A 26,927-nucleotide genomic window follows, 5' to 3' on the forward strand; every position below is an offset into this window, starting at 1 on the left:
GCTGATAGCAGTCGATGTCTTCGGACAGGAAGATGCAGATCGGGATCATCCCAGCGATTACGCATGCCGCCTCCAACGATATAGTCCTGTACGCGCTGACCACTCACATGGTGATGAGTCGGAACGTGCTATTTACCCAGACAACCAGAAGTCGCATGAAAGTTCACGTAATAACTCGTTTATATATGCAAACTACATCAAAACCGCAAAACACGGTGGATAAAATTGTCATATTGATGAGTTTCCTCGCATAAAACGCTATTTTTCTGAGTTAATTTGTACATTTTGTTTCGTCCCGTACACTCGTGCATAGTAAGTCGAATCAATCGGTAGCAGCTGTCGAATCAACGTTTGTTATCATAGGATAAATCGCATAAGATTACAAGATAGTTCGGAAGAAAATTTTTACACTCGTATTGTATGCTATTATTCATCACATAATATATGCACATATATCGCCTCCACTTTTGTACGTGAAAGGCCTTTTCACGACATCTTATAAGTGAAATTTTGCACATATAAAGCCTCCAGGTGATTTTGGTTGTCTGGGTAACTTATCCCGATTCCGCTTGGTCTGTAGCGCCGCGCCCCAGGCTGGCGCACCGTATCTTAGAAGCGATGTTGACATGACAGCCAGACGACGCCTTTTACTGCTTCTAGGACCACCTATGTTGGACATAAGTCTTGTGAGCGCATTGTTCGCCTTCGCCACCTTCTCGCATGCATAATCTACGTGACTGTTGAAGTTCAGCCGATCGTCTAGCATTACGCTCAGGTGTTTCAACTTTAGCTGTGATGCTATGGCATGCCCCCCAACAGTGATATCACCGTGCATGACTGCTTTGCAGTTGCTAACTAGCAGCACCTCTGTTTTGTGGTGGGCTATCTTCAGCTTGACTCCCTCCATCCAATCTTCGACTAGACCAATTGCCTCCATTGCCAGCATTTCTACTTCCTCCTGCGTCTCGTCTATTACCGTTAGGTCGACGTCATCGGCGAAGCCGACTATCTCGACCCCCTTGAGGAACTCCAGCGATAGAACCCCGTCGTTCATCGCGTTCCACAGCGTTGGTCCCAGTATGGAACCTTGTAAGACTCCAGCAGATATTCTTAACTCCTTAGGGCCGGCGTCGGTTTCATACCTCAGTACACGGTTTTGAAGTAGCTCTTCAAAATCTAGCACAAGTAGTCGGGAACCCGCATTCTGTGCAGTACAGTGGCAATGGCCTCCCAGCTGGCGCTGTTGAACGCGTTCTTCACATCTATCGTGACAACGGCGCAGTAACCATCTCCTCTATGCTTTCTCGGCCCTCTCGAGCACTGTCTGAATTGCATCCACCGTCGACCATCCTTTCCGGAATCTAAACTGCCTGATAGCCCGTGTTTGCTCTCTGTGCATTTCATCACCCTGCTGAGGATAACCCGTTCCAAGAGTTTACCGAGTGTATCCAGTAAACATATAGGCCTATATGATCCTGGATCCCTGGGCGGTTTTCCTGGCTTCGGCAACAGTACCAGCTTCTGAATTTTTCATTTTTCTGGAAATTGACCTTCGTCCAGGCATTTCTGCATAACCATCCATACCATATCTGGATACACACTTAAATTATTTTACGGATTCCTGTAAAATCTCAACAGCTGAACAGTTCGGTGAAATAAATTAACGGAGTACGGTGCATTTTATCAGTATTCGGTGAAAAATCACCGTAATTCGTAAAATTTCGACGGAATTACGGTGTTTTATTTCACCGAACTGTTCAGCTGTTGAGATTACGGTGAAATTCACCGTAAGAGCTTAGTGTGTACGCAAGGACCGCTGCTTTGAGTGCCACGTTGGGGATTCCGACCGGACCCGGGGCTCCTCGTTGGAGATCTGGCGAGCTTCGGCATTTCCTACCTCTTCATTGCCATATGGTGTGGCCGGCCACATTGTAGGATCATGCTTTGGGAATAGACCCTCGACGATGACTCTCAGTTTGTCCGCACATTTTTCGGGCGGCGTCGACTGGCCCTTTATTTTCGCCATTATTACTCGGTAGGCATCCCCCCAAGGATTAGCATCAGCTGCTCGGCACAGCTCTTTGAAGCAGTTGGACTTGCTCAGCTTAATCTCTCGTTTGAAAGCAGTTCTGGCTTGCTGGAACACAATTCTTCGCTCTTCTCGGACTTCCTCGTGCCTCGCTCTCTGATATCGTCTCCTCGCTTTAAGTCAAGCGGCGCGAAGAGTGCAGAGTGCCTCGTTCCACCAGTATACGGGACGCCGGTTGTTTGATGGCCTCCGTTTTCTTGACATTGTTATGTCACACGCCCTGACCATCACCCTTGTCAGTTCCACCGCATTGAGATCCGGAATATCGCTCTCTGCACGAAGTGCTTCGACGAAAAAAAAAAAAAAAAAAAAAAAAGACACGGACACCGTCTTCAGCCATTTAGCTGCACAGACTGTAACTTAACACTAGACAACGGACAAGCATGCTCCAATGGTACAGCCGAGAAACATTCCTGACGAAAAGCTTCAATGGCTGCAGCGGGAATCGAACCCACGCCTCATGACACGATGCGCTCATTGCCTGACGACACTAACCGCACGGCCACGAAGCCCACAAAAAGGTCCTGGCCGAAGGCCTTCGTCTTCCACTGCTGTACGATAGTTGCGGTTCTCGGCGTTGCTGACGGGACTGCACGTCGGCCGCAAAACACGGCAATAAGCGGATTGCCTGGTGATCGCTATGGGTATACTCCTCACTTACCCTGAAGTTCATGTTGCCCGCCAGCGATGAGCCATACCATTTAAGATCGATCATCGATGCACGTCCGTTTTTCCTAAATGTGCTAACGGTTCCTTCATTGCACAGCTGGAGATCTAGCTTTGTCAAGGCCTCCAAGCAGGCTGTAACCCCTGGCACCCACTCCACGGCCCCTGCATTAAAGTCTCCTGCAATTAGTACTGGCTTCCGACCGACAAGCTCATCGGTTAATTTCTCTAACATCCGCCTGAATTCGTCGAGCGTCCACCTCGGAAGCGCGTAGCAGCTGCCTACGTAGACACCATTGACTTTCGCGATCACGAATCCTTCTTTGGTGGTAGAAACCACTTCGTGGATGGGGAACCTACCCATCGCCGCTATTCCCGTGCTGTCCGCCACCTAGTTGACATTATCGAGCGGTACTTGATACGGCTCAGCTATAATCGCAACTTTAATTTTTGAATTTATTTATCGGCATATCGGTCTATTTTGCTCGAAGTAAGAGGGAGCATGGAGAAGAAAGCAATGAATACTAGATGGATAGGTACCGTAAGGGAACGGCGAGAGAAATTGGATTAGATGTTGAAGAGGGCATACCATATGAAACAGTATTACTTGAAACGTCACTTCTTGGTAGTGTCATGATGCGATCGCTTTCTTATACGCAGGACACTTAAAACCGCCCGTTATATGGGCGTTTCCTTCCTTCGGTTTACAGAGTAAACACTTTGGTCGCTTCGTACAATCTTTCCCGAAGTGCCCTTTCTCCCCGCATTTCCTGCACAACTCGGATCTGTCGGGACCGTTACAGATTGCCGCCTGATGTCCGAAGTCCATGCACTTAAAGCACCTCATTGGTGGCCTCTCGGCTCGGGAGACGAGTCTCAGCGAACAAACCGACCATCCAATTTTCACCTTTTCCTTCTCCACTAAATTGGCTGCGGCCACTGGTAGCCGGATCGTCGCTAGCTGTGTGCCATCGTACGACTTTGAAAGTCGGATTGTCATGACCACATCTCCAATGTCGCACTGCCCAAGTAACCACAAGCATTATACCATTGCATTAATTTGGTCGAAAGTCAACATTTTTTGCATTAATAATGTTATCATGCATTTATTCAATAACTGTCAAGCAATGATGCATTTGATTAACATTGTAAATGCTTTGTAGCATTATTTTAATATAGCATTATGCTAAGCGTTTAGAGTGAATATACAGTTATGCTGTCATTCAAGATTACATAACCTCATTAAACGCACTCGAATCTGTAATAAATAAGTAAGACGATCGAGCACGCTCTCATTCGCTCATTACGTTTTGGGATATGGAAGAATAATGAAATGACTTTCTTTCATCTCGAACCCCCATTTCATGATCTAAGAATATATGTATTCATTCAAAATTGTTGTATTTTATCTATGAGATTATTTTATTCATAAGGAGCGGGAGGAAATGTCGATCAATTTTTCTCCCCCGAAATCTGTTTAATGCACTAGGGCTTTGTTTTGTGGGTTAAGTTCTGTTATTTCCTCTACGAGAAAGAATGGAGATCAAATTATTTCTATTGATGTTTCATTTGGTGAGGAAAGGAAATCAATCGCCGAAGAGAATTCTTTCTATTCGTAATGTTAACACACACAGTGGCTTCGTTTATAAGGAACTTTTATCCTACCTTATTACATCAGCAGCTTTAGCACAGGACACCAACGCGCCAGGCATCCAGCACACCATCATCTAAGTTGTGGGTTCGAATCCTGATTCCAACCAAAAAAATCATTAAGCTGGTAAAGAAAACCATTGAAAGGTAGTCAATGGATTCATTGTTTTGTTTATTTTTAACGCAAGCCCTAAACATACATTATTTCAAGCTAATATACATCATGAACCCTAAATATACAAACATAAATGCTTTAGTAGGGCTTGTGCATTAAAACTGCTTTACCAAGTATTGCATTAATTTGGTTGTTGTGGGGCCCTTTCCCACTTTAATTATGCTATATAAAGCTCCTAAAAGTTATGTCACTTTAAAACAAAATCTGATAGCACACTATAGAGCAAACATAAAGTATGCATATATAGCTTCGTGGTTACTTGGGTGTGATCTCCTGTTGCAGATCATCATTGGATGTGATCTCGTCCAGGTATCTGCACTCAACCACTGCCTCCTGAGTTAAGGTAATTACGCTTACCTCGTTGTCCAACGACTCAGCAATCAACTCCTGGTAGGCCGAGCTTTTGATCAATGGATCGTTCTTCAGCTCGTAGAGCATTTCTCCTCTCTGAGTACGCCTCGTTCTGACCACGTTATCTCCGAGGTCTTTAAGCTTCGGATCTTCTCTGACCTTACGAAGAATCGCTGCGTACGTGGTTTAGTCGTTTGCCTTAACTAGTATGGCGTCCCCCTTCGACCACTTACGCCGTGGGCGGCTAGTCTCTTTCTTCGTATCCTCCTTTTTCATTTCTCTTCCTTCACCATGTTTCTTCCAGGCATTGCATTTTATCTCATCTTTTGATCTTCTGAGAAAGATACGGATCGAATAATAAGATATCATCTTAGAGCTCTGAAACCTTCTGAAACCCAAACAATCTCTGAAGCCCAAAAGTGAGTCTATAGAAGTAAGTAAATGATACACTTTTGATAAGATCAATTAATGATTGGATTTTACTTATAGATTTGCAAACAACCAAGAGATATAATTCGTGCTTGCTTCTGAATTTTTCTGTTATTTTTGTTCGAAAATGTATCGACTAACCGGAATTACCTTTTCAGGATCTCCTGAAAAAAAAAATGCGTTCAGCAATAACCTTGCCTGGTTTTCTGGAAATTTCGAGAGTGAGATTCCCGTTGGGTTTGAGCAAAAAATTTTATAAGAAACGATGTGTGCAAAACTAATGTTAATAACTTCACTAGAAATAAACCAAAACTCTCGCAAAATAAAATGCCGTAGTTCACTATTTATTGGATAAGAAATTCATATTTTTTTAAACCCACGAATTTTGCAAAATATATGCTGTGTATACCCAAAAATTCCAACAAATAGAACACGTTAACGTCCAGCCAAGACGTCAGACACAAGCAAAAAACTCATAGCTGGTGGACAAATTGTAGATGAATCCACCAAATTCCTTACAAGAAATCTGCACAAAAAACTGGGTTTAAATTCGCTAAACATCGCAAATATTCACCAACTTTCTATTCAGGAATCTGTACACAGGGATCCGATCCTTCAAGAATGTTCAGGGGATCTAAACAAGTCTTTTAAACCGCGCACTTCCCCCCAAATTAAACTAACAAACAAGTTTTGGCGAGTAGAAAAAGCGTTTCTTTTTTGTTTTTGAACAAAAGTAATGAATAACTGCACCGACATTCACATTTGACACCACATTGATCTGTAGTCACGTGTTGAAGGAGAGTTCACATTTTTGTGTCGGTTCACCGTGGATATAATCTACATTATGTTGTTAAAAATCGATTATGGGAGAGATGATGTGATTCCGTTTTGAATCTTCAGCCAGAAAACCATAGATCATAGAAAATATCCTTGTAGAATTTCAAAAGCAACCTCTTCCTGCCTAACAATTTTCTAGGGTATCAATCGGATTGTCTACATGATTATTCTTAGTATTTTCCATAATCCACAAACCACATTGTTTGACTAACATAAGCTTCTCTTTAACCATTTATGTTTGTATTATTTGCCAATTTATTATAGAATCTGCAATACTCAGCACTAGAAAAACTTTGAAAGAATACGATTAAAATGCCCAAGCAACTGACAAGAATATCTTTTGAAGCATTAGATCGAAATGTAATATCACATCGAAGCGCTCTTGGATTGATGATAATATCTCTCCGCCATCTAAAGATGATCTTAGTGATCAGATGATATTGTGATGACTGGTTTCGTCCCTCTGTTCTTCTGGCTTCTGACGGTTTGCCATTCTTCATCGTTTTCTGCTCCGTTCAACAGGTAGTTACCCTGCTCGTTTTTCTGTTTTTTCGAGCCCGCTTCTTCTCCTGGCGAGTCTCTATCACGCTTCTTCGACGGGTTGTTGGCATGTGCCTTGGGGTTTTAGGCGTGTCATCCAGTGTCAGACAGCCCCTCTAGCACGATGTAGGTAGCACAGCCCTGGTTAGGTGGCCTATCGAAGACTCTTCACCAACCAAGAAAGGCAAAAGTAGAGCAAACAGATTGATTTTACGGCAACGGACCCGGCAACAAATAAAGGACAACAATTGTAAAATTGGATCTTGGAACGTGAGAATTTTGGATGAACCCGCGCTTGTTGGGCTCCTGGCTCGTGAACTGTGGAATGTCGTCGTGAACGTGGCAGCTTTCCAGGAAATACGCTGGCCGAGAACCGAAGAACGTGAATTCCGAGCGGTGGACCCCATCGCCAACACTTCATTCAAGTACCACATCTACTACAGCGGTTGTCTAAAATTTCATTTGCATGCTCAAAATGCAAAATAATAAAGAAATACATACTATGAAAATTTTCAAAATAGTTTTAGAGCCCTATCTTTCTTATTTCAGATTTCTCAAAGCGGTCTATGAACGACTTTAAGAACTAAACAAAACGCAAATTTTCATGCAAAAATATTGATGATATCTATATTAGTTCAAAAGTTATTAAAGTTTTTCTGCTTAAAACCCATTGTTTTTCAAGGCATTTTATTAGAGTTACAAAAACAACACATCTGTAATTTTTTTTTTTAATAATATACAATGTTATTTTGTCTTTTGAACGCCGTCAAACGATATTTTTTATGTTTGCCCCAATCAGGGAAATTCACAATAAAAGTAGGCATGTTTTTGAGAGAAAAACAACAATAGCTCCTAAACGGAAGGAGATAGCGAGTTTCTTTTTCACCATATTACGCATTTTTTAAAGCTCTAAAAGTGTTTCATAGACTACTTTGATGAGAAACTTGAATTGAAAACTCTAGAGCCAGAAAACCAGTTTTGTTCGGACCACCCTATGTCACCGTAGGAAAATAGCTTTAAATCGGTCAATTTAAGAGATACAAAAAAACTGTTTTGACAAAGTTGCTTGAAATTGAATGGTTTACAACTTTGCTGAAGCATGTATAATATAATTTCTACAAATAAGAAAGTTAGTTACACAATTTCTATGAAAATGTGGCCCACTCTAATTTTCAATAAAACCAAACAAAGGGCTCAACTAATACAAACAACTTTGTAGAAGACTGTTTTTATCTAATGTTTCATTCTAAAGCTCAAAATGCATCTCTCCGCGTAAAACTGATTCTTGGACCTTAGTGCAGTGTCGTATGTAACAGGTCCAGTTCTTAGTATGTGTTTGCTTGAATTAGTGACGAAAAAGATATACCGTCAAACGAGGCAACTTGCAACAGGGGTGAAACTTGCAACACTTTGACATGTAACCGAATTATCGTTTCGTTCAGCAGTTATTTTTAAATCTTATAAAACGTTGGATTGCATGAAATTTATGGTGAAAAACGTTACTCGTACCACACAAATGGTAGAAATATGTCATTCAAGGCATTTGCTATCAGTTACAGTACTTAGTAGTGTACAAATTGACAATTTAAAAGTTGTGATATTTTTATGCTTAAACACTATAAAATTTCAAAAACGTTTCTGATTACCCTTGTGGGGTAACTTGCATCAGCTATTTTGATCTCAATTGATTGATATTTTTTGCGATTTATAATTAAAATCACTTGAAAAGGCAATGTTGAACATAAATATGTTCAGTAATATTAACAATTTTGTACCACAATTAATTCAATACTCGTTTGATACTTAATATTGAATAATTTAGATTTATATTCTTCATGAAAATAATGACAAATTTTGGAAATCTGTATAAAAACTAACTTGCACGTTTGCCACTGGAATCTTTCTGCATGAAGTACGATGAAAGTGTGTCAGAACACCAACAGAGACCATTTTGAAACATACATTTCAATATGTGATAAGCCGCTTTGATTTGAATTTGTATTAAAAATAGGTTATGTGAAGCATAACCTAAAATACATTTGTATTTGTAGAAAAGTTGAATTAAAACGTTTTGACGGCTTTTCAATAACTGTCAAGAGCAAGGATGGAAATCTAGTGATCATGACAAAATCCACGATGCATCGCGGTTGTTCTTTATCGTGCGATCATAGCAACAACGATTAACCTTTTGTCGTTAGGATATCACAACAAACTACGCTCCGCGATTAATGCATCGTTCAGCATGTGGGCTAGCGATTAAATGTTCGCGAGTCATAGTTTTATCATACTGAGGATTGTTCCAATTTTATCTGTTGATTTCCCTTCGGATTGCAATATTGTAATTCTAAAATCATTCGGGCATGGTTTTAATGCAAAATAATAGCGCGAATGCGCCATGATTCAAGTTGATCGCTACTTGTAACAACATCCGATAAACTCTTTGTCCCACGACAAACAGTGCATCGGATGTACCATATGTCGGTACAATGCGCGCGTAGTGAAGTGTTCAAATCATGCTGCTATAAGAACGACGGCCCTCTTAGACCGTTCAAATACCGTGTTGTTTGTCGCTAGAGATGATTTTTTTTCCATCCTTGGTCAAGAGTTATGACATGCTAGAATCTCCCCGTGTGGACACCCTATGCAATATTAATGAAGTTTTCAATCAAATTGGTTTAATACTCATAATTCAATCAATAATAATTAGCTTTCTGAAAGTACAGTAGCTGTTTCTGATTATTGTCTCACTATTACTGCAGAAAATCATAAAATGATCATAATAACACGATATAGGTTGAATTTTCAAAAGTGTATTTCAGGTAGCACTCTGTGTTGCATGTTACCCCACATCAGGGGTAGCATGAAAAATGTATATTTTTCGTCTCTCCTGATCCCAGAAATATTGCTAAAATTAATACCACGTGGTAATCCTCACGTGGCGATTAGGATACCAGATGGTTTTTGTCTCATCTGAATCCTCAAATTTTTCATCCATATAGCTTTGAAGTTAAAAATTGTTGCAAGTTACCCCGTTTGAAGGTAAACAAAACGATTAGGTGATGCAAAACATTCTTCAACAGTGACTTTGTTGAAAGTTTTTTTTATTGAATAATTCTTTATATATAGAAATATTATTTCTTTTTCAGCGATGAAAAAGTTATTTATTACGTGAGGTGAGATTCATCATGTGTTGTTGTAAGACCAAAACCTGGATTTCAATGTTGGGCTTGGAAAAGTTATTCACTATGAGTTTTGCTAGACTAGTCCATTCATCACTTGAATTGAGGAATATCTATTGTATTATTGTACCAACAAATACAAATTACTTACCATTCAATAAAGAAAAATGAAATTTTGAAAATACTTCTGGCCCATGAATACAATATTGATAAAAAAAATGACAATTATATCAACATTCTCAGATAACAGCCTTCTAAGATACAGCTATAAAATCGGTAGGCAAAAATGTCAAATATGTATTATCCCTTGTCATTTTATAGCGAGCGTAAAAAGCTGGATTCAGCAAGACCAAGCTGATGGTCGTAGGTTCGAATCATACCGGTCGAGCATCTACGAAAAGTAAAGGAAATTCTCTTGACTTCCCAGAGCATAAAGTATCTTCGTACCTGCGACACGATATGACATGCCATAATGGGCAATTGGCAAAGAAAACATTCACTTAATAACTGTGGCGGCGCTCATAAAAACACTAAGCTGAGAAGAAGACTTTGTTCTATTTTGAACGTAATGCCAGAAAGAAGAAGAATGCTTTTCTGTTATAAATCGAATATAAAATAACGTCAACATTTAGTCAGTTGGTAAATTGGCATAAAAAACATTTTAGGTATATTTCTGTGCTACTTTTGATTTTGGATAATGAATACAGTCGAAGCTTGTTATAACGACATCGCAAGGGACCGTCCCCGAGCAGAAGAAAATAACTAATGAATACCAAATTGAGGTATTCCATACCAGATAATTTCCAATACTTACAACCTGAATGAGGTATGAATGAGCCCTGCATAAGAGGTAAAATACCTCAAATAATACCTTCTGCATATTCTACAAATACCAAGCTGATACTTAGATCAGGTATTGTAATACCTAAATAATACTTGATGGATTTTCATATAAAAGTGAAATTTTTCAATACTTTTGAACTATAGTTCAATACCTCCAGCAGTCCTCAATAGCTGTCGAATACCAAAATGAAGTATTTTTAATTGTTTTAAACATTTTTTTCAAATACCATTATAATACCAAAATGAGGTATTGATAACTGAACAATACCTAATTCTGGTATGATACCAAAATATGGTATGCATAAGTTATTGGTGAGTTATTCTTTCCTCCTCGGGTCGTTATAGAGAAAAGTCGCTATAGAAAATAGTTAAAACATCAATATATTTTTCAAGGGACCGAAAAATGTCGCTATAGAGAGCTTTCGTCACTATAAAAGTTGTCGTTATAACGAGCTTTGACTGTAATAGTCAAACCTATTTAATACATGCTTGTATCAACGAACGAATTGTTCGTCTGTAAAAATCAAAACAGTTTAATTTTCTTGCTTCCCCCTCAATGAGCAGCATTCCTTTCAAGCCATAATGAAGCGATAAAGAAACAAAAAATGCTCAATTTTCGAACCGCGGTCGGCACATTAAAACCCCACCTGTTTTCTGTCAACCAAACTAGAGGCAGCGACAAACGAGGAGGAATCAAATCGCTTAATTTTAATGACTTGTCTGATAAGAAGTGGCATCCTCTGCAGCAGTCCTCGCCGTTTGACACGTTTTGAGTAGATTTGAAATATTTGAGGCATGGCGGCTGATGGATGGGGAAGCAAATAAAACAGACAGATAAATTACGCGAAAATTGAGATCGACGCCCACCGATCGACGAACAAATAAGCCGACGTACACTTCATTTGTTTGTCGAACTCAATGGCGACTGTTTGACTTTTGTTAATGTTTAGCGTGGACCTGGCTGTCATAAAGTTTGCCGTGATCCCACGGGACAGATCTCATTTACTTTATTTGAATGGACGCATTATATTTGAAGGAAGCTAATTTTGAACCCCACAATAAAAATGCTTCCATCACTGTATCAGCATCTTTATTTTGCTTCTTTCAAACCGGAGGAGACGTCTTAGCAAAATAATCCCCACTTTACAAACATTAACAGCGTCATTTCCATACGAATCCACCTCAACCCTCTAGGAGAGTTTTTGGTTCGAGCTTCAAACGTCATGTCACAGCTCCTTCCAGCGAAGAAAGTAAGGTGCCTCTTATGTATGCTAATACTTTTATCACACCACTAGTGGGTTATCACTCCAGTTACCCATCCCGCAGACACGACGAGGCCTTCCTCATATGGTTGGTGCTTTTAAGTCATTTCCAAGATATTCGCCTAAACGCTTTCATTACACTCGAGCCGAAAATATGTTTGCCATTCACATTCACTTTTCATCCCATTCAGGCGTGAAGAGGGGAGCGTGTGCGTTTGGTGTATAGTCTTTCGCTTCATATGTTTCTTTAAAAGGACGAATGATAATGATCCACTTCTTTTTTGTTTTGAAACAGTTTGATGTTTTTATGAATCAGGTACATATCCTACCATTTCATGAAAAACAGATCTAGTGGGTCACCGAATTCCGTGAAAATTTGGTATTTTATTCCTTATCCGAAATAAAGATACACGTGTGTTTGAATTTTTTTATTAGGGTGACCATTTCCAAAATAGTATGATCATAAAAATCGCGATTTTGCAAAAATTTTATTTAAAATTTTTTATATTTTTATTTTTTGAGATATATTTTTTTGAAAATTAAAATTAGTCATTATTTATCGGCACACACTGTTAGGTATCAGCGGAATAGATTTTTTATTTAAAAAAAATCATAACTTTTGAACAGCTCAACCAATTTTCAATCTTTTTTATGGAATGAAAGCCTAAGATTTCATCTTTTTTAAAAAAATATAAAACTCCGAAAAAAAATTTTTTACATGAAAATATATTAAAAATCTAGTTTTTTAGGAAATTTTTATATATTTTCATGTAAATTTTTTTTTCTGAAGTTTCATATTTTTTCCGAAAAGTTTTTGAGAAATTTTATATTTTTCTTGAAAAGTTAAAAACTTTAGCTTTCATTTCGTCCAAGACAATTGAAAATTGAACCGTTTTGATTTTTCAAAAATAAAAATTTTGCAAAATCTCGATTTTTCTGGTCACCTTATTTTGGAAATGGTCACACTAATAAAAAAATCCAAAAACACGTGTATCCTTATTTAGGATAAGGAACAAAATACCAAATTTTCACGGAATTCGTTGACCCACTAGATCGGTTTTTCATAGAATGGCTGTATCAGAAGATCGGTTTTAGAGTCACGTTCCTCTGATGATTCATCTTTTTCTTCTGACTTCTGGTCTCATGTTCCCTACTGAAACAGATATTGCTACTCAGCTTAGTGTTCTTATGAGCACTCCCAATGAAAGCTTTCTTTGCCAATTGGATATTTTTGCATTTGTATATCATGTGCAAAGTACGAAGGAATGCTGTTGCCGCTGGCTGCACTGCTTTAAACTAGCTAATGGCTGGAACGCACTATGGCTTATCAGGTGGCCAATAATCAAAAAAGTGATGTGCCCCAAATTTCAATTCTTGTTCGCCATTTCATTGTAAACATGTCTGCTAAGAAATCCCCAAAATATTAGGGCATGATTTGCATTGCACATTCAGATATGAGGTGCTAAAGTTGAGCCTATGGAGAAAAACTTGTTTTTATTAACTTCTTCTTCTTTCTGGCGTTACGTCCCCACTGGGACAGAGACTGCTTCTCAGCTTTGTGTTCTTATGAGCACTTCCACAGTTATTGACTGAGAGCTTACTATGCCAATGACCATTTTTGCATGCGTATATCGTGTGGCAGGTACGAAGATACTCTGTGCCCTGGGAAGTCGAGAAAATTTCCAACCCGAAAAGATCCTCGACCGGTGGGATTCGAACTCACGACCCTCAGCTTGGTCTTGCTGAATAGCTGCGCGTTTACCGCTACGGCTATCTGGGCCCCCAAATTAATTTTTATTAACAAAAACTATGGTTTACTCAAATGAATAAAACTTTTTTTCTATAATACTTACGTAAAATGTTTTTACACCATTTGAAAGCTTACAAAAAAAGCTTCCTAGAAACAATAAAAAAATAAAAGAAGCTCCAAAATAGTGGCTTTTTTATGTTTTTTTATAAAGCGGTTAAAAAAATCGAATAAGCTTATAGTTAACACATCGAGTACTTTTTTGTCCCAAGTTGTCCCAGGCTTAAATTCAGCTCCAAGGGTACTTTGAGATGTAAACTAAAGGATCGTGAAGAATTTAGCTGCACAAATTTGCACTTTTTTAATATAAGGCTTTTTGAATTTTTCCAACAATTTTATCCATTTTCTATTGAAAACAGCTAAAAACTAATTCAGAAAATAATTGAATTTTGCTAAATCATTCAAATCATCATTTCTATGTAAGTTTTAATATTTATAATGGTTTGCACAACGTTAATCGCATAAATGGCTTATATGCATTATAAGTAACAAAGTTTAATATTTCGCTATAGGCCTTATTCAAAAGTTAGTCTTCAAAACTTGTTTTTGAAAATAAAACATCAAATTTGTATCATAAAACTCATAAATACGACATGAGAGGGAAAAAATATTTTTGGCCGCCAGTCTGTATGGAAACCGCCCATAGTGGAACGCAAAGTCGATCTGTCAAACAAATGAAGTGGCAGTTCTACGATACGCAACGATGACTAATGATATTTGATATCGTGAATGGTTTTAGATTGTTCGTTTCCACATCAAGTTCATCTTAAGTTCTAAATTCTTAATATACAGATTATTGTTCCCTTTTGAGAAGAACTGTGAAATCCTCTTTGAAGATTAATTAAATGTAAGCCCAAATGTATTAAAAACCTAAAAAAATTAAATCCTAGCTAAAATCTATCCTAATTGCTGTATTCTAAAAACTATAGTAGATTCGTTAAAACAATATAGTACCGTCGTTGGGGGTGACAATGGGTCAAAAAGGGATATGTGTGATTTATTTTTTGAATAACTATCGCGATTTAACTCCAATAAACTTCAAATTTGGTGTGTATGTACTTTGATGTTACATGAACAACTGTTCAAAAAATTAAAGACAAATATCTATTCACAGCGGCACCACAAGTGAACGATAAATGACCCAATCTCACCCCATAGAGGGGGTGACATTGGGTCACTGTAATTGAAATAACTTGTTTTTGAGAATATGATTTCAAAACCATTCACAACTGAAAAATATTGATAAAAAACGATGCAAACAAGACAAAAATATATCTAAGATGTTTCACAAGTATGATAAACCCACTTAAACGAAAGATTATACTGAAAATTGAAGAGCTATGAGAAAAAATATGTAAACCCAACATTTATCGTCAAGTTTACATAAATTTTCTTGGTGTTTCCCTCAAATTGTCTTCAAAGTCTCATCCACATTGCTATAAAGCCCATTCAGTTTCCCCAAAGGTGTACTGAAACAGTGATTATTTTAAACTTTCGCAAATAGTTAAATTTCGGTGCGACATTCCACGATCAATAAATTTCAGGCAGAAATTGACGTCATAATCTAAGTATTTCAGCGATCCAACTCATTTTTACTTTCGTGAGATGTTTCTATAATATGAAAACACCAGTGTCGTAAAAATTCAGCCGAATGATACCCGATCAGTGCGAAAACGAACAAAAACAAACTCCGCTGGCAAGAAGCCAATCTGACTTCGAGTGCGAATGCGACGAGAAAGAGAGTGGGTGCAACACACGCACACATTCAGTTTCACCCACTGTTGGTGTCATTTCAAAATTCAGTTTCACCTAGAGGCACTGAAATTGAAAATTGAATATAAAAAATAACAAATGAATTTTATATTACTGGTGTAAGAAAACGGCAATGTGATGACTCCAGTTGATGAATCATGATTGTCTTTTAATAAAAAAATACAACTTTGGAAATTTGCGGATGTCTTGTGGGGTATTCTGACGGAAATGATTTTTTTCACTAGTGAAATTGAATTTGAATGTCAGTAGTGGATGAGAATTAGTGTAGCAAAAGTAATTGAAAAACTGAATGCACGTTCTACCAGATTCGTGCATGTATTGTCAAACAAACATTCACACAAAGAAGAATTCAACGATGACGGAGCCTACTGAGGATCGGCGTTGTTGACTGTATATTGAAATATGCAGACACTGGAAAACACTAATAAATAATCAAATTTAGAAAAAAAACACCCTTTTGATAAAAATTTACGATGTTGGTGCGCACGAAACACAGTTGCTGGTTTGAGAAGTTGTCAAAATGCGTTGTTTTGTTATTCAATGCACGGAATACTCAAGTAGACTTGTTTGATGTTTCAGAGGTGCTGTATTTAGAAAGAATAAACACATCTTAATGAAAAAAAGAACACCCGGCACCGTAAAATATCAAAAAAGTGGACTTGGAATTTCATTTACTAGGGGTTCTTGCTTGACCCAATCTCACCCCCATTTTCAATGTTTTAGACATTGTACCGAAAAAAATGATTTTTTGTGGGAAAATCAAACAGATTCCGGAAAATACTTGTGTAATGAAAAGACTTTCAACATTCTACTAATACAACGATAGAGGCTAAAGTACATGCGTGATACTTTGTAGAGGAGAAATCTAATGTTGAAAATTTTATCTAGTTTTAACATGCAAGTTTATTGATGTAGTAAACAAAAACTACTATTTCTAAAAATGCATATTATTATGAATTATGTGCAATAATATGTTCCCTAACATATGAATTATTAATTTTAGTAATATCAGCGTTATTAGCTGAAATATTTCACTAAACATATTTTTCCGTTTTGACCCAATCTCACCCCCTAGACCCATTGTCACCCCCATCGACGGTATTCCTTAAGAGTAAGATATTAGAATATGCAACCAGATATACAAAATGATCATCATAAAATCCTTATGATTACAGTTGAATTTAGATAAGCTGGATCGGGTCGAGCAGGATTAGTTTGCTAAGAACAAACACAGAAAGTGTGTGTAATGTAACCTCCATTACCCAATGACTTATCAAATATATATAGCTGTACTACATCACAAATCGTGTGTTTTGTGCCGCTAAGAACTCGGTGTTTGGAATCTATATCTACTCCCCGGCAACATATACTATGCCTTGGAGAAAATTACCAATCTGAAAAGATCGTCCAGCATCATCTTCTTCTGTTCATAGACCGTATCCGTCTACAGGCATGAATATTTCAAGCTTCGCTACTCCCATGGTCAGAATGGTGCCCAAACTGCAAGCAACACGGAATTTTTGAGAGGTTGTGCTAGTTTTCCTCTAATGTCGTATGAATACCCAATTTTGCTGAATAACCCATTCAACCGAAAAATTTTGGTACGCATAATGATCTTTACCTCAAACAATTCAACGTGGGTAACGCACAGGTCATGTTATATGCACTTTTTTTTTAATTTGATCGGCTGTTCTTTCGAGGTTAGCCGTCTTCATTCGAGAAAACGACATTTGTAAAAAAGGAGCGCAATCTTGTTGGAAGCGGTTGTCCTCAATGACCACTAGAGTGATGCAAATTTCGAAATTCTTGCTCCCCTATGCTTAAACTATTTAAATTATGGTAAAAAGCATCCTCCCAAAATTTTAAATGATTTGAAAGAAATTTGACTGTGCACACGCCATTTAAAGTTAATATGGAGATTACTATGGAAATCGCCAACCTTTTGTGTTCAGCCCTCTAACTCTTTGTTATAATATTTTATGGAAAAGTGAACACACTCTTCTCACGTGAACTTCTTCCAGCTACAACTTTGCCGAGGACCACATTTTGATTGGACGTCAGGAAAAATTGTTATTCATCATCATAAAGTGGGTTTGCCTTCAGTAAGCTTCACCAACTATTCAGCAGGCAACATTGGTGCTCCTGGCGGGAAGAATAGATCAAAGTAATCCAGGCTACTATGTTCTACAGCAAAAAAGCAGTGTTGCTCTGAAAGTAATTGAATGATCATCTCAGCATGGTTTACAATTTGGAATCAAGAATAACAAATTATCCTTACGTCCCAACAAAATGTGGTCTTCGGCAAAGTTGTAGCTGGGAAGATTTTACATGGGAAGAGTGTGCTCGCTTTTTCATATATTATTATGATGAGCAGATAGAGGACTGAACACAAAAGGTTTGGCTTTTTCATAGTAATTTCCATATAAACTTCAAATGGCGTGTGCACAACCAAATTTCTTCCAAATCACTTCAAATTTTGGGAGAATGATTTTCATCATAATTGACACCGTTTAAGCATAGGGGAGCAAAAACTTCAAAATTTGCATCAGTCTAATGACCACGGCCAAGATCGCCAAACAAGGGCAAAGGTGGATTTAGCTTACATGTGCTACCTCATTTTAAAGTCACTAGCTGCTATTCAATCCACGGTCAAAGTACGTTCTTTATTCCTCAAGATTCATCGATTATCCCAATGTGGGATTTGTTGGATACACTAGTCCCAGAAAAGATAAATACAGTCAGCTCTCCTTTACTCGATATTTCGTATCTCGACATCGAGTGAGAGAACCATGGTAAAAGTTGATTTTCATAACAATATCAATGGCCCCTTGGATCGCAGTTGCACTGTTCAAATTTGATTGTAATCGCAAGTGTAATCTTTTGGAGACGATCCACCGTAGTTGGTTGAAACATCATTCGAACGGGCCGTAGCTAGGACCGCTATATGTCAGTTTACTTGTATCCCTCGCATCTGTAAACATTCTGTGAAAAATGATTCGTTGGCCCAAGTTTCTAACGCTGACCTGAAAACGGTTGCAAAAGGATTGAAACTGAATAAAGCTCCAGTTACAGATTGCGCCAATGCAGGAATCTTGGCGTTCCCAAATATATTTAGGACAGCGTTCAAGAAGTGTCTAGCGGGAGGCTGCTTCATAGACAGATGGAAGGTGCCGAAGCTGGTGGTCCTGCCAAAACCTGGAAAACCATCAGGAGATCCTGCTTCATTTAGATCAACATGCTATCTGGATACTTTTGGTAAACTTCTATAGAAGGTCATCCACGGCAAGCTGACGATCTACACGAAATTCGAAAAAATTGACGAAACAGCAGTTCGGATTCCGGAAAAAGATTTTGACAGTGGATGCTATTCGAACGGTCAACGCGTGCGCGGAGAAAGCGTCCGAGAAGAAGAGGAGAAGCAATAGGGTAACGACTGTTTATTTCGTTCTTAAACCATAACAGTTGGTGCCAGCGGCAAAAAGTACAGACAACAATCATTCGAACATTCAGTTTCTCTCACTGGCCGCCAAGCAGCGATACTGATGTTTGTATTCCACTCACTGATCGCGCAACGCTGGATTCTCAAATTTCTCAAACTTCCAACACAAGCGCATGGAAGAATGGTACCTAGTTGAGAGCTGTCAAAATGTATGGAAAATAATGAAAAACATAAATTACTAGCAATTAGGAAACTGGATCGAAAAAGATTTGATTAGAAATCAAGCGTAATGTGAATATCATCTGCCATGGTGCATTCTTTGGATTTCAATTTTACTAGCACTGAAAAAGAGCCTTTTCAGTTTTGAGTATCGTCCTATTGGTACTGCGCAGTGGTAACGATAGATGTTAGGAACGCGTTCAAAAGTGCCAGTTGGGAGGCCAACAGATCGCCGAATATCGGTTTAAAGTTCTGCAAAGCTACTTTCCGAGCCGGGTACTGGTTTACGACACAAACCAGTGACGGATGTCAACCTAAGAATCGGCAAGAGTTCCACAGAGATCCATACTTGATCCAACACTGTGAAATAGTATGTACGATGGAGTGCTAACATTGACACTGCCGAATGGATTCGGGTCGCAGCTGACGTAGTTCTTGCGATAACTGGTGAGTATGCGGATGAGGTGGAGATGCTGACGGTGGAATCGTTAGACATCATTTAATCGTGGGTGACTGGAGTCAAGCTGCAGTTGGCTCATCATAAAACGGATTTGGTGCTGCTCAGTAACTGCAAGGCGGTTCAGTAGTTCGAGATCAACGTTGGAGGACACGCAATCTCATCGAAGCGCTCTCTAAAGCACCTCTCTAAAGCGACCATTATGACGACATGCTGATCTTCAACAGCCACGTAGACTCTGCCTGCAAAATGGCAGCGAAAGCAGCTAACATGTCCAACATCGTATGACCAACAAGCAGTACGCGGCGTCTTCTAGCGACCGTATCACTATCCATACTGAGGTACGGAGTTCCGTCTTGGGCTGCAGCGTTGACAACCAAACGCAATCGAGATAAGCTGGCAGGTAGGTTCCGGCTTGGTGCTATACGGGTGGCGATTGCTTACTGCATTATATCGTCGATAACGCCGGAATGATCCCCATTACTCTGGCTGAGGACACAGCATGTTACCAGCAAAAGGAGACACAAGGAATGTGAGGAATACCATCCAATTGGATACAATGGGCGAGTGGCAGCAGGCGTGGAATGACTCGGAAAAAGGAAGGTGGACCCAGGCTCATTCCTAATGTGTCGGTGTAAACGACCAGAAAATTTCTGACTTCTTCCTGACCCAGTTCTTGTGACGCCATGGATGCTTGCGGAAATATCTGCACAGATTCGGAAATGTAGAGTCTCTACATTGTCCGTCCTGTCCAAAAATCGAGGAGACACCGGAACATGTTATATTTGACTGCCCTCGATTCAGAGGTATTCGAAGCGAGATGATGTCAGAAACCGCAAACGTTCTAAATTCGGACAACATCGTGCAGAACAAGTGCCAGCATAAAAGCACTTGGAATGCGGTGAACAGAGGCATACCGCAGATTATGACGTCACTGCAAAGTAGACCCAGCCAACATTTTGGTTGGTATAACTTTTGTTATACATCATTCTATATGAATCAATTCAATCGTATAGAATGCATGAAAAGGCTATATACCTACCAAAGTGGAGGCTATATGCGTACTTGGCACGACTTATTCGGAACTTCTGCGATCAGATATACAATGCCACAAAATTTGGATGAAAATAAAAAAAAAGTTTGCAGCGAGTCTCGAACACTGGACCTCTGGTTCAGGAATCAAGCCACTTACCACTGTACCACCAAGAGTTACTTATCTGAGGGGTGATTATTTGCCAATGTTAATACATGTTTTATGTAAGGCGACACATACTTTGTTGTTCTTTGAAGCCCATCGTCAGCAGTTATTGCGATTTCATACGATGCTTACTGGATTGATATATGATCTGTCAGTTTGTATAACATAACGAGATTCTATGTTGCACTATTTACGACATGTTTTGTTGTCAACACAGATTGTCGTTTATGAATCGTATTGGGGATTCATATACAACTTGTATTGACATTGAGAACGCTTAATATGGCATCTTGTGCAATTCTGATTTTGGACGCATGAATATGTGATTTTGGATGTACCGTAAAACGGGGTAACTTTGATAATGCGGGTAACTTTGATAGTGCGAGACCCCCAACATACTAAACGAAATAACGAAGTTTCTGTCATTTAGTTAAGAAAAACGAATGCAAAAGTAAAGAGTTTTAATATGACACTTCATGTCAAAGCTATTTTCGTTGGAATCAAGTGCATTTGAGGATTTTTATGCAAATATTAAAAATTTACAAGATTTTAGCATTTTTGCAACGCTTACAAACAATCTGTTCTACGACCACTATTTGATAAAGTCATAATGAGTTCGTCACTTACCCATGATAGCCTAGTTATAGTAGAACATGAATTCGGTCTCAAATCTCTTAGCGAAAACCATTTTTACAAACTGGGACCATTTTTGTAATCTAAGTCAGAAATTTCCATATAACGTTAAACGCCTATAGGTATGCAACGCCCTATAAATGTTCCGTAATTCATTCAATCTTGTTCGATTTATACTCCATTATCAAAGTTACCCCAAAACAGAAAACTGACTTTCGATTATATAAAAAAATATATATCCATACAGAATAAATCTTTTGGCAATCTATCAAGTGCAATCGATAGCTAGGATGTCAGTACTTGTTTTAAAAATATAAATAGTAATTCTTTGAAACAACATGCATAAATATTGAAGTTTTCTTCGAAAAAACTATCAAAGTTACCCCGTTTTACGGTACATTCTTATACGATACGTGGTTCACTGGGGATGGCGTGAAGACCAGAGAGCTTCGGGACGCGATTGGAGTAGTCGGGCGGGATCCGTCGGGGACTAGATCGAGTAGAGCGGGCGTAGCTTAGTATCGGTAATAAATCGTCGGGGCGCCTGCAAACCGGAATTACAGAACCGACCCTAGCACTTGGCCAACCAACGTCAAGTCGGAGTAGGCGGTGGCTAGCTGGATAATTCACGAAACAGCACCGACAAATGGTCTTCGGGGCGCCTGGGAACCAGAAGTGTCCCTCCACTGGAATCGCAGGACCGAACTCGGCTTCTGCCCGGATACCATCGATTCGGAAGATCTTCCGCCTCCAAGGAAATTTTCATCGGAGTAGGATAGGTCCACTGCCGGGGACTACTCTGAGTAGAACGTAACGTACCACCGGCTTGCGTCGTTTGAGCGCCAATAAACCGGAAGCTTTCATCCAACCGGAATCGCTGGACCGACTTCGGCACTCCACCGACCAGTATCGAAGCATGAAGAAACGCGTAGTCGAAGTAGGCTAATTCCACCATCGGGGACTAGGTCGAGTAGCATCGATTGTCACAAACCAGTTTTGGGTCGTCGGGTGCGAGTGAACCGGAAGTTATCCTCCAACCGGAATCGCGGGATCGACCTCGGCATCCAACTGGTCAACCAGGAGAGCTCGAAAAGCAGCAGCAGAGAACGAGTCGTCATAGAGTAGTGAAGTGCACATGAGCGACCAGTAGATGTACAGCATTGCTCTGACATGAGGCCAGGCCAAGTGAAATGCGTCGTCGCACATAAAACTGTACAAAACCACGGAGAGATTTTAACCGCCAATTGGCCAAACCGAGTAGTTGCAGAGGCACCGTAGATATGTCGTAGTAAGTAGCGCACAGTATTTCGATCGGCCGAAATCGTGAACTTAATTCTGTAGCACCTTTAAACGTGATTTTTTCGGAATGGTGTCTTCGGACGAAAATTTTCTAAAAATATAGCGCATACACTGCCCATAAATGCATGTCAGTCCCATGTTTGCTGGATTTCCTATTCACATGGGACAGTTATGCGTTTATGGGCAGTACAGGGGATAGGCAAAATGATTGAGATAGGCAAAATTTTGCCCAAATTCAAATGCTTATAACTTTATGAAAAATGGATGAAATTGGATGCATCTGGAATCAGTCGACGGCAAATTTGGTCCAGTTTTAGGAACTTCCTTGGCCATGCATATTGGCCACTGGAAACCGGAGATGTTCCGGATTTTCTGAGGTCATGTCCAAATGTCATTTTTTCTGTCGCTTCTATTTTTGTGCGGTGTAAAATTCGAAAGATGTTTGCAATTTTCCTAGAAACTAGAACTAATAGGAAGTTGAATGCCACCGGACGCATTAAGATTGGTTGTAAATCTTCAGAAATATGACCATTTCCGTAAAACTGGTTCTTGAAAGCATGGTCAGTCATGTTTGTATTTCCAATCATGTTAATATTATAGCTATATCCAAGCGGACACTAACCTTAAAAATGATGATTCCTGCAGCATATTCAGAACCATTAGATGCACAGACTACACTATAGAAGGTTCCAAGTACCCTGGGGGAAGTGGTCAATTAGGAACATATCCGGAACCATATCAATATGGGCATCAAACTTCATGATTTTTAAAGGTTATGCTTTCCGAAGCATTTCCAGCATCACCGGCTGCCATGACCACTTTATAGTAGGTTCCAGGTGCCCCGGGGAATGTGGCCGATTCGGAACATGTCCGTTCATCTGTTTAGAATCACATTCTACCATAAACAGTAAGATCCATGGGACTTGGAAAATGGCGATCATTTTCAGAACCACATGATGTAATAACCTGAGACGAGACTCGCGAAGACGGTCTTCTTTTTCTGTGATTGCTGAGTTTTTTCTTATTCTACTTTGTGTTTATACCAATTATGCGCATGCTGTTCAATTCCTCACATGAACCTCTCAGCAAAATATGATTGAGTTTGCATCACATTGAATCATAAATAGCCGTTTGAGTGAAATTTCATGCTAGCAAACGTAGCAGACATTAGAAATAATTAATCTTCTGCTTAGATTTATCAGCAACTTTGGAAAAAACTGCTCCGTCGACTGAGGTTTTTAATAACAGTTTACTTTGAACACAATACTTTTCACTTTTTCAGCCATAAAAACGGTGGGCTGCATTTGACGTTTCGTGAGAGGGGAATCTGGGCTGCATATGACGTTGATATTTTTCCTCTTCGCGAGTCTTTCTCAGGTAATAACCACTCTATAGTAGATTCCAGGGGCTCCTAGAGATGTGGCCAATTCGAAACATGACCTCATCCCCCAGGGCCCATGGAACCTACTATACAGTGGTCGTATAAATAAGTTGCGCTGTAAATACTTCTATTAGCATCACCTTCAAAAATCTTGATGTTTATACACGGATAAAAATCTGATCCCCACACCATGATTTACAACTCATGAAATTCATAAATTGGTTAGGTCATAATATCAGGATCACAAATCATGGTTCCTGGAGTCATAATCATGATTCCTTATAAGCGTAACATCCAGTGTGAAAACACTAAGCGGCGCACTGTGCTTCATCTCATTCGTATCGATCACCCGTAATTCAAGATGACGAAGCGGTTGAGTGGTAAAGTACGTGGCTCACAATCGGAAGGTTCTTGGCTCGAATCTCAATGTATGCTATTTATGACTTTTTTTTTTATTTTGTCGATCATAAATGGATGCACGACTCAGCATTTTTGGCATTTGAATCATGATTCCGAGCAATCAGCTACAAAAACCTAACGTGTGTGTTGCGTTACGGCAATCTGACTCATGATATCATGAGTCCAAATCATGGTGTATTTTCATAAGACGAAAACACGCTGGAATCATGATATCATGAGCCATAATCTTGTTTTTGGATTCTGATTTCTACCCGTGTACCCATATTGATGTGTTTCGGGCATGTTTTGAATTGGCCACATCCCCCGGGGCACCTGGAACCTACTATAAAGTGGTCATGGCAGCCGGTGATGCTGGAAATGCTTCGGAAAGCATAACCTTTGAAAATCATGAAGTTTGATGCCCATATTGATATGGTTCCGGATATGTTCCTAATTGACCACTTCCCCCGAGGTACCTGGAACCTTCTATAGAGTGGTCTGTGCATCTAATGGTTCTGAATACGCTGCAGGAAACATCATTTTTAAGGTTGCTGTCCGCTTGGATAAAGCTCCGGATAATATTTACATGATTTGAAATACAAACATGACTGACCATGCTTTCCGGAACCAGTTTTACGGAAATGGTCATATTTCTGAAGATTTACAACCAATCTTAATGCGTCCGGTGGCATTCAACTTCCTATTAGTTCTAGTTTCTAGGAAAATTGCAAACATCTATCTAACCTTACACCGCACAAAAATACAAGCGACAGAAAAAATGACATTTGGACATGACCTCAAAAAATCCGAAACATCTCCGGTGTCCAGTGGCCAATATGCATGGCCCAGAAAGTTCCTAAAACTGGACCAAATTTGCCGTCAACTGCTTCCAGATGCACCCAATTTCATCCATTTTTCATAAAGTTATAAGCATTTGAATTTGGGCAAAATTTTGCCTATCTCAATCATTTTGCCTATCCCCTGTATATTGACGGTAAATGTTAGTTCGCAACTTTGACACGGGCGGCGCTGCGAAAATATTTTTTTTTGAAATGACGATCTTTAAATATGATGTCTTTGGCAAAGTTGTAGATAATCCAAATACAAACAACTTTGCCAAAGACACCTAGTGTGTATTCAGCCGCATTTCCAAAATACGGGAGTATTTTATGAACGACCCCCTAAAACTAGTTTTTCTCGTATATTTTGAAAATGCGAAGTTTCCGGTAGCAATGTTCTACAAAATTGTGTTAACAGTCAAAATGAATCATTCTCTAGAAGACACTAGGTTTCTAAAGACCAAGGAAAAGCAGTTATAACCGTTTAAGTGCAAAAATCAGTCATTTTTGGGGTCCGTGTATTTATTCGGGTGGCAGCTGGTGGCAGATGAAACCTAGTAGGATTCAAAATACATCATTAGTAGTTGTAAATGTCGATAGTGTCATTAGTATCCACGAGTATCCCTTTTACTTTGAGGAAGTTTCATCAATGACTCTTATTACCCTGTAGTACTTAGTTATATGATGGGTAGAGGGCTATGTGACTCCAAACTTCTTCTTTTTTTTCTCCTTGACACATTCTTCATCTTTATACCGTTTTGATTCATATTACGGACACTTAAGGACTCAGGGAAATATAACCCAGCATAGAGCATACAAAATAAATCATTCTGTATGATTCCTTAGCGCTATCGAACGTCGGAAGCCCTTTACTTTCGAACGGTGGGTGAAGAATACGCTTCCGCAACTTCAATAATTTTAAATAAATCAAAATGTGTGGCCTTTTCATGATTCTTATTCCGGACGCTTCCTCACTTTTACCTCGTATTCCGGACACTTTGGATCGAATTCCGGACAGCTCATGATAATCATTAATGGAAAAGTCAAATCATCAATCGAAATCGTTTAACCACCAAAGAGACATCTAAGGTAGTTGGGCATTATAAATTTTCAAAGATATTTATGGAAAAAGTTTACTAAAACGAGCCTTGAAATTGAGAACTTTTGAACAGCAAAAATTGAAACATTTCGCGTGAAATGTTTCCCATACAAAGTAGAGTGTCCGTAATTTGAAGCTGTCCGTAATATGAATCAAATCGGTACATACACTCAATAGGTTCCAAATACTTTTATGAAGAAAGTTCTCAATTAGTCTTTACACCATACTACTAGTTTTCGCTTGCAGTTTTAGCTATTTTTCGTACATAGACACTATAGTAAGTGCAAGCTATGCAAATTTGGTGAAATATTCTGTTGAGAAAAGAATAAATCATTGAATCACTATTCTGTGAATCAAATCAGT

The sequence above is a fragment of the Aedes aegypti genome, chromosome 1, assembly GCF_002204515.2.
Source record: "Aedes aegypti strain LVP_AGWG chromosome 1, AaegL5.0 Primary Assembly, whole genome shotgun sequence".
Taxonomy (NCBI): Eukaryota; Metazoa; Arthropoda; class Insecta; order Diptera; family Culicidae; genus Aedes; species Aedes aegypti.